The 14,943-nt window shown below is 42.9% G+C and overlaps 1 long non-coding RNA gene and 1 other non-coding gene across 2 annotated transcripts; both read left to right on the top strand.

Annotated features, from left to right (window-relative positions):
- The first annotated feature begins 1,710 nt into the window (after window positions 1-1,710).
- Window positions 1,711-1,787, top strand: trnaa-ugc (transfer RNA alanine (anticodon UGC)). Its single transcript has one exon. It is a non-coding gene; the product is annotated as a tRNA-Ala (tRNA).
- A 4,174-nt stretch (window positions 1,788-5,961) lies between these two features.
- On the top strand, window positions 5,962-11,001 carry LOC129831393 (uncharacterized). The gene is made up of 2 exons (XR_008755707.1): window positions 5,962-7,720; window positions 7,986-11,001. It is a non-coding gene; the product is annotated as an uncharacterized LOC129831393 (long non-coding RNA).
- The last annotated feature ends 3,942 nt before the right edge of the window (window positions 11,002-14,943 follow it).

A 14,943-nucleotide genomic window follows, 5' to 3' on the forward strand; every position in this document is an offset into this window, starting at 1 on the left:
ACTTTTATTTTGAAGGCTAACCGCAAAGTACACTATTGTGGCTAACCCTTATTGTGGCTACTGAAACAGATTATGTCCTTTTGATATGTTTTTGGGGAAGCACTACATTGTTTGCATCCATGAGCTAGCTAGCTTTTTTTTATGACCAGCACTGTCCAGAGCTTGGGGAAGGGCAGGTGCGCGAGACAACTTTACCAGCGTCATAGCATATGTATCGAAGAATCGTTGTGACATATGAAATACGAGTGATAGTGTAATCAATGTGTAATAACCCACGTCAAACATTTATGAACGTGTTAAATTATTATGTGACGTGCTGTCATATTTTACATTTACATTTAAGTCATTTAGCAGACGCTCTTATCCAGAGCGACTTACAAATTGGTGCATTCACCTTATGACATCCAGTGGAACAGCCACTTTACAATAGTGCATCAGATCTTTTAAGGGGGGGGGGGGGGGGGGGGCAGAAGGATTGCTTTATCCTAGGTATTCCTTGAAGAGGTGGGGTTTCAGGTGTCTCCGGAAGGTGGTGATTGACTCCGCTGTCCTGGCGTCGTGAGGGAGTTTGTTCCACCATTGGGGTGCCAGAGCAGCGAACAGTTTTGACTGGGCTGAGCGGGAACTGTACTTCCTCAGTGGTAGGGAGGCGAGCAGGCCAGAGGTGGATGAACGCAGTGCCCTTGTTTGGGTGTAGGGCCTGATCAGAGCCTGAAGGTACTGAGGTGCCGTTCCCCTCACAGCTCCGTAGGCAAGCACCATGGTCATATTCAGGTCCTGGTTGGTCAACAAGCTTATTTGACACATCAAATAGTGTTATTTGAGGTGTATCTTTTTTGACACGCAAAGACCCAGACACGCGTTCCATAAAAATTCTGGTTGAGAATGAAACGACTGAACAAATGAACAAATGAACGAAACAGCACAGCAAGTAAGTGAAAGAAATAGATTTTGATGATGTTTTACTGGTAATGGGGACATACGTAAATGCCAACAATAACTTTTTGATCAGTGTGGCGTGTGTGTATGTGTGTGTGTAACCTTTATTTAACTAGGCAAGTCAGTTAAGAACAAATTCTTATTTACAATGACGGCCGGAAAAAGCTGGGCCAATTGTGCACCGCCCTATGGGACTCCCAATCACAGCCGGATGTGATACAGCCTGGATTCGAACCAGGTGCTGTATTGGGAGGACTGTACTGTGGCCCTCATCCCCTCCAGGTGTGCTAAACGCATGCATTCTCCAAAGGCGGCTGAGGCTAAACAACTTTTGGGTTCTCTAACCGCTCTCCATACGTGATCTAACCCAAGACAAGTCATTAAGGCAGAGTGTGCATCCCCTTAGGCAGGGGTACCCCGCATCTCTCACAATAAAACCCCATAATAGTTATGTAGTTTCTCCGTGAAAGGGAAGCCAACAGTGTGATATTACTAGGTGTCTACAGTATACACTACGCAACACTGTAATAGTCAGATACTACAGACCTTCAGCACCAGCCTTAGTCTCATACACTACCTGATGGAGAGGAGACTTGAACTGGGTGTGAACTGCCTGATCGTGGGGGTAGGGGCAGAGCACACAAATTCACTCACACGTTAGCTCAATCTTTGCTTATACGTGCGGGTTGGCTGTAACTCACGCCATGTTATAGTTTATTCTACTATAGGTGGGGGTGTTGGCAGGATGTACTGGCAGGATGTTGGCAGGATGGTCCCGTGTGGCTCAGTTGGTAGAGCATGGCGCTTGCAACGCCAAGGTTGTGGGTTCAATTCCCACGGGGGGACCAGGATGAATATGTGTGAACTTTCCAATTTGTAAGTCGCTCTGGATAAGAGCGTCTGCTAAATGACTTAAATGTAAATGTTAAATGTAAATGTAACGAGTGTGCTTAGTGCTGCAGTGGTCTGCTCTCGTTAAGCGAGCTACTGCGTAGCTCGTTCACCATGGAACACAGGAGAGTCTAGTCAAGATGGCTGCGCTCTGTGAGAGATAAGTGTGGTGCGCCTAGCGACACGTGACTCACTCTCCAGGGAGAACTACAAGCCCGCTGGAGTGAAACATACACAGACTCCGATCTTGTGGGGTTAGGTGCGGGAGGCTAACCGGGAATGTTCCGGTGGACAGACAAGACACAGACAAATAAGACAAACACTCAGGCGCAAAATACTGGTCGACCAGGTTGGTCCACTGTCATAAGTAATTAAATACAAGGACAAAACCCAAACGAGATGGCAGAAGCCAAACTGATTTGGGGGACAGCAGAGCACCCAGGTGGAGAGGCTAGCTAGCTAGCTGCTCCAAGCTATTGAATGGCTGCGTGTATACTTCTGCGCTTATACTCTCTAACATAGAGCTCTTACCAAGCCAATCCTCTCTGGAATGAGCCGAGAAAAGGAAGAGGTGGGAGTAGTGCGGCGGAAAAGTGTGCAAAGCTGTCAACAAGGCAAAGGGTGGCTACTTTGAAGAATATAAAATATAAAATATATTTTGATTTGTTAAACACTTTTTTGGTTACTACATGATTCCATGTGTGTTATTTCATAGTTTTGAGGTCTTCACTATTATTCTACAATGTAGAAAATAGTAAAAATAAAGAAAAACCCTAGAATGAGTAGGTGTCCAAACTTTTGACTGGTACTGTATATGCATGACTTACTGACATGGAGTGCTCCATGTTCCTGCTGGTAGCAAGCCTCAACCTGGATGCAGGGAAATGTCCTGCCTTGGATTATGGTTGTATCCATCTCCACCAGGCTCCTGGAAAGCATATGTTACACCTGCATAGATTAACAAAAGAAAATACTAACTGTATAAATACAGCTAAAGTCAATTGAAGTCATGATAGCCATAGGTTCTTTACAACGGAGTTTTGCAGGTTTTTGTTCCAGCACTTCATTCAAATAATTGTGGTCTATGTTGAACAAAAACTTGCACACAGTTCGGCCCCCTGGAACAGAAATCACCCACGTTTGAATTATTGAATGAGCTTCCCAAGTTGCAAGTTTAGCGACAATTCTGCATGATAGAAATAGATCCCCACGTTATTCTCTATCTAATCTTGTGAATAAATTCCAAGAACATTATGATTTTCCTGGTGGTTGGGAGGTTCCCATGTTCTTTAGATCTTTCTGAGTGTTGGAGATGTGCTTTAACCTGAGAAAAAGATCGGAGAGTGGAAAGAAATTAACCTCACTGCTCAAATTTCAGTGCTGGTTCAAGTTGTCATTAAACTATCTTTAACTACCTTTTTTGCAGTTTTGCATATTCATAAGCTTGATCAAGTTGTTGTCACCAGTTTACTTTTAGCTAGCTAATCTATTTACAGTGAAATTCATTTTTTGGGGCAACTTTTTCAGTCATCAATTAATCAATAAACAGGCAGTGGAATTTAGTTTGACAAGTGTTCAAAAGTCAGTAACAAGATGTTTGTCACCATCCAGGCCCTGTAAAGGAGTGCGTAACTAGCTGCAGGGAAGTCAGGCGCAGGAGAGCAGAAATTAGTAGCAAACGGAGCCCTTTATTGAGGCGAACCAAACACTGTACTAAGAAAACTCAACACACACGGGTTACAATAACCTGGCGCAAACCAGCCTGGAGTACACATACATTTACATATAACAATTCCACACACAGACATGGGGGGAAACAGAGGGTTATATGCAAGACGAGTAATGAGGGAATGCAAATGTAATAAATACCATTTGAAAATAACACAAGCATATTGCTATTACATTGTTATAACTAACTTCTTTCTAAGCAGGGTTTCTCACACACCCAGAGACAGATGGCTGACACAGAACATTCAGAAACACTGATAAGAAAAGGGTGCAGACACACACACATACTCAAGGACAGAGGGCTGACTACGCACACACAAAATCTCCTGTTTTAGCTGAACATTTTGATAACAAAGAACTTTTGTTGCAAGACTCAGAAGGATGACGCACAGCTCATCCGGACCAATCTGAGAAGACAACAACCTGTCCAGAACCAACCAAAGGACCAGAACTTCCAGACTCAACCTACTTTCTGTGTTGTATAAAATGTCTATGCATTCTGTTATCTGGGCTTTTTTCTGGAGGTTCTCTATGAGCTAAAGGAACGAGACCGTATACGCTTGTACCAGATATCTTCACTCTGAATAAAACTGTCACTTGTCATACAATTTACCACCTTGTCCGAATCGATCCTTGACCGGCTCACCCTTCTCCATATCCAATTATCAACAGAAACATGGTAAGCAGAGGATGGTTGCCTAGATACCCGGTCCAGAGTGGTTGATATAGATGTGAGGGGGCGAGTTGGTGAAAGGACGGTTCACGGAGGACAGGTGAAATCTTTTGGGGGGAGGACAGCAGTTCTGCTCAGCTCGAGAAACTGATCTCCTGGTCGACCATAAATAAGGTAAGCAAGACCAGTTAAATCAAACTTTGCATATTGTCGTATAGTTCTTCCAAATTTTGATCAGTGGTACCGAGTCTGGGTAAGAATTCTTGTTTAAATTTATGAGCATAGATGACATGTGAACGACAGTGAAGTGAACATATGTGGGAATAATTTGTAAGTCTTAAGCGCTATTATATAGTCCGGCTTGTGACCGGTGAGGAATAGGCTTAATTTGTGTTAAAAGCGCTATTATATAGTCCGGCTTGTGACCGGTGAGGAATAGGCTTAATGTGATAAAAAGATCTATTCGTATAGTCCGGCTTGTGACCGGTGAGGAATATAGTAAGCACTATTCAATAGTCCGGCTATTCAGTCGGTGAAGGGTAGGCTTAAAATTGGGATAGGCACTATTCAATAGTCCGGCTATTCAGCCGGTGAAGGATAGGCTTGTTCCATCCCCATTCATATAGTCCGGCTGTGACCGGTGACGAGTGGGGTAAAGTTTGTCAAGACCTATTAGTATGGTCCGGCTTGTGTCCGGTGAGGAGTAGGCTAGACTTATTCAATAGTCCGGGCGATTGTCCGGTGAAGAATAGTCTATTTGTGTTTGTAGGCGCCAGGTTGAAAAATGTTCAATGTTTAAGTGTAATGTTTCCAATGTCTAAAGTCTAAGTGTTCAACGTCTAAAGGGTAATGTTCATAATGGGAAAAATGTAAATGTTTAATGTAAAAAAATACACACTCATAACTCTTAGAGCTGTACAGAGAATGGACAGAAGATGGCAGTATTGCAGCACTCAACGGTCTCTTAGCAAACGGGAGCCTGTTTGAGTGCTGATGACAGAAAAAACTTAGAACCAATTCGGAGTAGAGAGAATACATTTAATAACTTATTTAGGTTCAATTTACAGACTAATGATATTATTGTTATGGATTGGCTGACATGCGATATAAATTTAGCGAAGTATATGGTAAGTTTACACTTTGAAATGGAAAGAGTTGAGAAGTTGATTTTACTTATAGGATAGTTTTGCTGCTAAACTTAGTTGGAGTAACTAGATGTTTTGCCTAGAGGCATGAATAAGACAGTCATTTTTGGTATTATATTGGCTAGTTGCTGCGTTCTGAATACAGGTTGAGCGCTAGTAAACGCATATCTTTATTTGAACTATACTAATCTATTTGATAAAAGTACTAAACCTGTATATTTAACATTTGATAATGATTTACCGGGTGTGGCCGTATTAAATTATGCTAGAGAAAATTGGTTGTGTCATTTAGAGGGAAAATGTGTACATTATAGCTTTGAGATACTTTTCAAAAGTTGCTGAAAGTTATGGGTTTTGGTTTAGGTAACACCAGAGAATTCGAACAATAAGTAAACGTATTCTAAACGTGATCTGTTTTCATTATGGGGAACAAAGAACGACTCGCAACCTGGTATGGCAGGCATGAGAGTTTTTAAAGGGACAGTGTACGTTTATCACAGTTGTATGGTTAGTACATGAAACATCGGGGAAATTTAAAACGAATGATTTAAGGCAGGGGTGTCAAACTCATTCCACGGAGGGCCTTGTGTCTGCAGGTTTTTGGTCTTTCCTTTCAATAAAGCCCTAGACAACCAGGTGTGGGGAGTTCCTAACTAATTAGTGATGTTAATTCATCAATCAAGTACAAGGGTGGAGCGAAAACCCGCAGACACTCGGCCCTCCATGGAATGAGTTTGACACCTGTGATTTAAGGGTATTATCATAATTATTAGGTTTTGTTTTTGTGGTAAACGTTTTGGGTTAAGGGGTTTTCCGTGTTCCGAGAGACAAGATAATATTAGGTGTTTTACTTTGAGTTTTATTTAGACAAGGGACTTTGTTAAGATAAAGGGTTCTTTTAGTAAATCTAGATATAGTATGAAACACGAATGTAAGGAGGTGATGTAACCTCTTGACCTGTCTTCATTGCATTTTCGTGTGGATTGATCACCCACAGGGGAAATGTAGTGAGGATAATGAAATTGTGGTCATTTGGGAATACTAGTTTTGAGGTAAATTGATATAATAGAGTTTATAACTCTTGACCATAATTGTAGTTTTAACCACAGAGGAGTCAGGATTCTGTTTTTAAACATTGGCGATGACGGTTTTGAATGGGCTGTTATTGAATTGGTTTGAACAGGAGATATTTTAAGCCTATAGGGCATGGAAATAAAAGTGATAGAGAGCTTATTAGTAAAGAAAGGAATTTATATGGTTAGCATTTGTTTTGGCCATAAGAAGATAGAGATAGGTTTATTAAGGTTATGTAAGGACTTTAGAGATTGACACTATAAGACATGTTGTTAATTTTAAATCCATGATTTTAGATAAAGTCAAAACAGTGAGACACTTAGTTAATGTTTGGGACCAAGCTACAGACAGATAAGGGAAAGGGCAGACAGAGTGGCCCTCCCCGCACTGCTGAGACCTTGAAGGTTTGAGAGCAGAGAAGGGAGTTTTGGAAGGGGTGCCAGGACAGAGATAACAGAATGGGTAGATAACAGTTACTGAATGGAGACAAAAGGGAGAATTGGACATGTGGAAAATAAAAGGGGCGCTCCTACATAATAATGTAGAACATAAGAAAATGTAATAAGGTTGATACCTGGGCAGAGCCAGGTATCAAACGGGGGAGGGGTACATTGTGGTCTAGGATAGGATGGGGCCTATTGGATAATAAACTAATAAAAAAAATCTTTAAAAATCTTTAAAAAAAATTCTAGCTAATAAATAGGCATAGAAGTTAAATATATAATCAGATAGAACAAATGACAAACTGTTTGTTAACCAAACCTGTATGTCCAAGATTTTATGCACTACAGGTGAATTACAGGTGAACTCACTCAATCCAGTCCCTGAGGCCTGTTGGGGGGACCATACCAAGGACTCCTGGTAACAGCTAGCTGAAGTAGCTACCCGGATTCATATCACACTGCGGGAGGGTAAGACACATTGACACTGTCGAACAAGCACAGTGTCCGAGAGGAGAACTGGAATTAACAGAATTCTGGGGGCCATCTCTCGGATGAAAATTTCCTTTTCCCGTCATTCCATCCCTGTGTTTGTTCATAGAAGTGAAGGTGTGTCTGGCTTCTTGCTGGTGATGTTTTCTCTGGGAGAGGGTGGGGCTTTACAGGATTGCTTGTGGTCCTGAGTTGTCTGTTTAGGATACGATGGGGATGTTACCATCACAGTACTGCCAGAACCACCACCAGTTCCAACAGACCAGGTTCAGCCGGCCTCCTCCACCACTTCAAGACCAAGTCCCACACCACCACCTAAGCTCTCCAATCTGGTACAGGTAATAAATGTGAAAGACATCTCAGATAGTGACCAATCTGATTCTGGTTATGAGGGTGGGGAGAACATGTGGTTGGCCTATATGAGATACACTGCCAAAACACTTAATAGAAAGGACTGTGTCGTATGTGGACATGCCAGACCTATTCTGGCTGCTCACCCATTTGCCCTAAGCAATGGGAAAGGTTGGATGTGCATATTGGAAAGTTTCTATTATACTAAGCCAAATTCAACCCTGTGTAAAACTCTGAGTCTTGTGTTCCCAGAAGTCCCTTCCCAGAAGACACCATGGGGGGTTAAGGCATATGGGGGATATTACAGCTGTAACACTGGTACAGGTAGAGGTATGGACTATGGGAGGTTCCCTGCTGCTGCCTGCATCACTAATGTCACTATTAACTAGAGGTGTTGCTGATGTATGGTGGATGTGAGGACCTGCCAGGCGGTTGACCCCATTTTGAAAGGAGATTATCAGGGAACATGTGTTTTGGCCAGTCTGATAAACACCATTGCCTATTATTGAGGTTACAGCTAACCAACTTTTGGGAGCTGCACATGACAGAGGCTTGGGACCAACCCAGGAGTCGGCAGAAACGTGACGCTCCTTGGTCCAAGAGTACAGATAACATCCACACCAACCTGTTGGGGGTCCCAATAGGGGTCCCCCACGAATTCCAGACATTAAACAGGAATGATGGCCTGTGGCATCTGATGCCCATCATTGGCCCAGCTATTGTTGATGCTAAGCATAATGCCTGGATCAATTATATCTACTATAATTAATGATGATTTGTTAAATACACCCACACAGCACTTACGGGGGTGGCTGAACAATTGGATGCCACCTCGTAGACCAAATAGACTAGCACTGGACATGATTCTGGCCGACCAGGGAGGCGTATGTAAAATGTTTGGAGAACAGTGTTGCACGTTTGTCCCTAACAATACTAGTTCGGATGGGAGCATTTCAAAAAGCTCTGAGTGGGTTGGCAAGGTTATCGGTGGAGATGGGGGGTCTTGCAGGTGTGGAGGAGAGTGGACTGTTCCCCTGGCTGGGTGGTTGGTTTGGTAAGTACACTACAGTGATGATTACTGGATTTCTGACCCTAAGTTGTTGTTTTTAATATGCTCATGTTCCGTAATGCCTGTATCATACCTTGTTTGAAGAAGTCTGTTACAGATGTGGAAAGGGCCTATGGTATGATGCCGCTGCTTGATGCTCCAGTTGGAGAGGCTGATACGAAATCAAGCTTTCGCAGGAGAGTGGGCCTGACAGAGGGGGACCCTTGGTTCGCTGTAGTTGATGTTGTCGAATGAATAAAAAGTGATGTTTGTCCTCCCTGTTGTGAAGGTTTTAAGTTCCCGGGTGGCGACGAGCCCACCTGGTACAGAGTGTATAGAGGGATGGACCTGAGGGTTTAATATGATCTAGCTTTTTATGTCACGTCTCTTTTGAGACGTGAAGAGAGGGAATCAAAACTTTTTCCTTCTGAAAAAGTTCCCTGTCTCTGCTTGTCTTAGCTATTTTTGTCACGTCTCTTTGGAGACGTGAAGAGAGGGAATCAAAACTTTCTCTCTGAGAAAGTTTCCCTGGTTGTTTACTTTTGCTTTTCTTACTTTTACCTAGTTTATGTCACGTCTCTTTGGAGACGTGAAGAGAGGGAATCAAAACTTTCTCTCTGAGAAAGTTTCCCTGGTTGTTTACTTTTGCTTTTCTTACTTTTACCTAGTTTATGTCACGTCTCTTTGGAGACGTGAAGAGAGGGAATCAAAACTTTCTCTCTGAGAAAGTTTCCCTGGTTGTTTACTTTTGCTTTTCTTACTTTTACCTAGTTTATGTCACGTCTCTTTGGAGACGTGAAGAGAGGGAATCAAAACTTTCTCTCTGAGAAAGTTTCCCTGGTTGTTTACTTTTGCTTTTCTTACTTTTACCTAGTTTATGTCACGTCTCTTTGGAGACGTGAAGAGAGGGAATCAAAACTTTCTCTCTGAGAAAGTTTCCCTGGTTGTTTACTTTTGCTTTTCTTACTTTTACCTAGTTTATGTCACGTCTCTTTGGAGACGTGAAGAGAGGGAATCAAAACTTTCTCTCTGAGAAAGTTTCCCTGGTTGTTTACTTTTGCTTTTCTTACTTTTACCTAGTTTATGTCACGTCTCTTTGGAGACGTGAAGAGAGGGAATCAAAACTTTCTCTCTGAGAAAGTTTCCCTGGTTGTTTACTTTTGCTTTTCTTACTTTTACCTAGTTTATGTCACGTCTCTTTGGAGACGTGAAGAGAGGGAATCAAAACTTTCTCTCTGAGAAAGTTTCCCTGGTTGTTTACTTTTGCTTTTCTTACTTTTACCTAGTTTATGTCACGTCTCTTTGGAGACGTGAAGAGAGGGAATCAAAACTTTCTCTCTGAGAAAGTTTCCCTGGTTGTTTACTTTTGCTTTTCTTACTTTTACCTAGTTTATGTCACGTCTCTTTGGAGACGTGAAGAGAGGGAATCAAAACTTTCTCTCTGAGAAAGTTTCCCTGGTTGTTTGCTTTTGCTTTTCTTACTTTTACCTAGTTTATGTCACGTCTCTTTGGAGACGTGAAGAGAGGGAATCAAAACTTTCTCTCTGAGAAAGTTTCCCTGGTTGTTTACTTTTGCTTTTCTTACTTTTACCTAGTTTATGTCACGTCTCTTTGGAGACGTGAAGAGAGGGAATCAAAACTTTCTCTCTGAGAAAGTTTCCCTGGTTGTTTACTTTTGCTTTTCTTACTTTTACCTAGTTTATGTCACGTCTCTTTGGAGACGTGAAGAGAGGGATTTGTAATAAATACCATTTGAAAATAACACAAGCATATTGCTATTACATTGTTATAACTAACTTCTTTCTAAGCAGGGTTTCTCACACACCCAGAGACAGATGGCTGACACAGAACATTCAGAAACACTGATAAGAAAAGGGTGCAGACACACACACATACTCAAGGACAGAGGGCTGACTACGCACACACAAAATCTCCTGTTTTAGCTGAACATTTTGATAACAAAGAACTTTTGTTGCAAGACTCAGAAGGATGACGCACAGCTCATCCGGACCAATCTGAGAAGACAACAACCTGTCCAGAACCAACCAAAGGACCAGAACTTCCAGACTCAACCTACTTTCTGTGTTGTATAAAATGTCTATGCATTCTGTTATCTGGGCTTTTTTCTGGAGGTTCTCTATGAGCTAAAGGAACGAGACCGTATACGCTTGTACCAGATATCTTCACTCTGAATAAAACTGTCACTTGTCATACAATTTACCACCTTGTCCGAATCGATCCTTGACCGGCTCACCCTTCTCCATATCCAATTATCAACACAAACCAAGTGTGCAGGAAAACAAGACAAAACAAATGGAAAATGAAAGGTGGATCAGCGATGGCTAGAAGACCAGTGACGTCGACCGCCGAACAAGGAAAGGGACCGACCTCGGTGGAAGTCGTGACAGGCCCATGTCTCAGCATGCACTAAAGCCGTTTTAGCATTTACTGCACGTTGCTGAACTATCCAACCATTTTGTTAGTGTCATTGAAATAGAAATGGGCAATTCAAATACAATATCCAGTCCTTTGGTGGTCTGGCAGTATGCTGCTTTCTACTGTTCTTACTCCCTCTACACCTGAAATGCAATAACAAAAACATGAATAACAATAATCCTGGTCAGTCAGTAACTTGGCTAACTAGGGTAATTAAACACTCATGTAAATGTGTACATCAACCAAATAATACCCAACCAGCCTAATAGTCTATTTGCAGCGAAACGTCAACAGTGAAGAGGCGACTCCGGGATGCTGGCCTTCTAGGCAGAGTTGCAGAGAAAAAGCCATATCTCAGACTGGCCAATAAAAAGAAAAGATTAAGATGGGCAAAAGAACGCAGACACTGGACAGAGGAACTCTGTCTAGAAGGCCAGCATCCCAGAGTCAACTCTTCACTGTTGACGTTGAGACTGGTGTTTTGCGGGTACTATTTAATGAAGCTGCCAGTTGAGGACTTGTGAGTCATCTGTTTCTCAAACTAGACACTCTAATGTACTTGTCCTCTTCGTCCGTTGTGCACCGGGGCCTCCTACTCCTCTTTCTATTCTGGTTAGAGCCAGTTTACGCTGTTCTGTGAAGGGAGTAGTACACAGCGTTGTACGAGATCTTCAGTTTCTTGGCAGTTTCTCGCATGGAATAGCCTTCATTTCTCAGAACAAGAATAGACTGATGAATTTCAGAAGGAAGGTCTTTGTTTCTGGCCATTTTGAGCCTGTAATCGAACCCACAAATGCTGATGCTCCAGATACTCAACTGGTCAAAATAGGGCCAGTTTTATTGCTTCTTTAATCAGATCAACAGTTTTCAGCTGTGCTTACATAATTGCAAAAGGGGTTTCTAATGATCAATTAGCCTTTTAAAATAATAAACTTGGATTAGCTAACACAACGTGCCATTGGAACACAGGAGTGATGGTTGCTGATAATGGGCCTCTATATGCCTATGTAGATATTCCATTAAAAATCAGCCATTTCCAGCTACAATAGTCATTTACAACATTAACAATGTCTACACTGTATTTCTTACCAATTTGATATTATTTCAATGGACAGAAAATGTATTTTCGTTCAAAAACAAGGACATTTCTAAGTGACCCCAAACTTTTGAACGGTACTGTATATGTGATGGTATGTAAAGACATTATGGACAGTATGCGGATAGAATATACAGTGCAGTGAAAAAGTACCTGCCCCCTTTCCATACTGAACGTTATCACATCCTCAAAATCCTCAACCAAAACCCAACACTAGACAAGAGAACCTGAGTTTACAAAAAAATACACTTGTTTTCTTTATTTAATCAACAAAGCTATACACACCCAATTCCCCTTGTAAAAAAGCAATTGCCCCCTTACACTCAACAACTGCTCCTGCCACCCCAAGCTGCAATGACTGCAACCAAACGCCTCATGCAAATCTTATTGAATGTATTCAAATGTCAAGTTACAAGTTTGTGATCGGTGTTAAATCTTTCACACATCATGAGTCAAGCTTGCAAAATGTAATTACACATTTGCAAATCGTACTTGCAACCACGAATCTCAATGTGCGACCACGAAATTCAAAATACAACTCATTATAATCCCTTAAAGAAGTGGCATATTATACTGACATTTGCTCGCATGATTAAAACAAAGATATTGACTCATCCCCAGATTGTCGTTAGATAGCAGCAAATAGTTGTGCAATGTCTTCGCATGTGGATCCTTAGACCTGTTCCAGCCACGCCCACACGTTGAAATTACACATTTCCGCATTTTAAAGTACACAGCCAAGGGTTGGGCAGGAGTGGATTTGAAACGGTACCTGCTGCAGTAGGCCTGTTAATCTGCATAGTTGAGAAATTGTAATGGCAAGGCTACTATTAAGATCCAACTTTAGTGGCTTCTTTGCCACCCAGTTCAGGATGTAATCCGACCAGGCAAATGTAAATACAGTGTTGTATGGTATAGTAGTTAATTTAGTTGGAGCTCCCATAGGTAGTAAGTAGCCTAACAAGACTGATAGCAATTTCCTATAAATAGTCCTCGTATTATTTGTCGCATATTGATAAATTCTATATTACAGATGGTTATAAAGCTGTTCCAACAGCTTCACCTGGCTATCAGCAGAGCCGTATCTGGCAGCAAAACAGTTAATTCACCTTAATTTCCTGCCTTTTAAAAAAACATAGCTGATATGGCTGACTTGCTTAATAAACAAATGTGGTTTCAACTGACAATTGAGATGTACAAACTATGGAATACCTGGACAACAAGCAGATAGACAATCCGTCAGAACAGAACAGTAGGCAAAATTAAGAGCGGAAAATAGACCTAATTATTAGGGTAAGGCACATGGGCTACTAACAGCTTACTACACAACATACACTTAGTATTACTTTCTTAGCTACAGTATACATATCTCCCTGGCATATTACATAATTAGGGCATACAACTGCTCCTTCTGCCTGAGGAGCGAGAGGGAGAGAAAAGGTTGGTTGATTTCTCTAACAAGGCTTAAGTAAAACCAGGGGTGTATTCATAATGCCAAATATGTTGCAAACGTTTTGCAACAGAAGGCCACGGTGCAACCTGTGCCGGCTCCACTCATCAGGCCTCCAGTGCACCTCCCCAGTCCGGTACGTCCTGTGCCTGCTCCTCGCACTCGTCCTGAAGTGCGTGTCACCAGTCCGGTGCCACCTGTACCGGCTCCACGCACTAGGCCTCCAGTGCGCATTCACAGTCCAGAGCTCCCGGCGACGGTTCACAGTCCGGAGCTTCCGGCGACGGTTCACGGTCCGGAGTTTCCAGCGACGCTTCCCGGTCCGGAGCCTCCGGCGACGGTTCCCGGTCCGGAGCCTCAGGCGACTGTTCCCGGTCCGGAGCTTCTAGGCACAGTGTCCAGTCCCGCTCCAAGGTCTGAGCCTTGCTCTGCGCCGGTGCCCAATCCAGGCACGGCGCCGGTGCTCAGTCCAGGCACGGCGTCCCGCTCCAAGGCAGGAGGCTTCCTCTGTGCCGGTACCCAGTTCAGGCACGGCGTCCAGTCCCACTCCATGGCCGGAGCCTTCGTCTGCGCTGGTGCTCAGTCCAGGCACGGCGTCCAACCCAGCTCCATGGCCGGAGTCCTCCTTTGTGCCGATGCCCAGTCCAGGCACGGTGTTTAGCCCGGCGCGATGGCTGAATCCCAGCTCTGGGCGGGGGCTACGACCTACACCGGAGTCCGCACCTTTGGGGGGGGGGGGGGGGGGGGGGGGGGGGTACTGTCACGCCCTGACCATAGAGAGCCCTTGTTTCTCTATGGTGTAGTAGGTCAGGGCGTGACTAGGGGGTATTCTAGTTGAATATTTCTATGTTGTGTTCTAGTTTATATTTTCTATGTTGGTGTTTTGTATGATTCCCATTTAGAGGCAGCTGGTAATCGTTGTCTCTAATTGGGGATCATATTTAAGTAGCTATTTTTCCCACCTGTGTTTGTGGGATATTATTTTGTGTTTGTGCATGTGCACCAGATAGTCACGTTTCGTTGTTCGTTTATTGTTTTGTTTTGCTGAAGTTTCACTTAGTAATAAAGATGTGGAACTCTACGTACGCTGGGCCTTGGTCCAGTTCTTACGACAACCGTGACACAGAAACCATTTACTTCAAACAGAAAACGTTTTGTATTGAAAACAAGAGTTTCTATT

The sequence above is a fragment of the Salvelinus fontinalis genome, chromosome 32, assembly GCF_029448725.1.
Source record: "Salvelinus fontinalis isolate EN_2023a chromosome 32, ASM2944872v1, whole genome shotgun sequence".
Lineage (NCBI taxonomy): Eukaryota > Metazoa > Chordata > Actinopteri > Salmoniformes > Salmonidae > Salvelinus > Salvelinus fontinalis.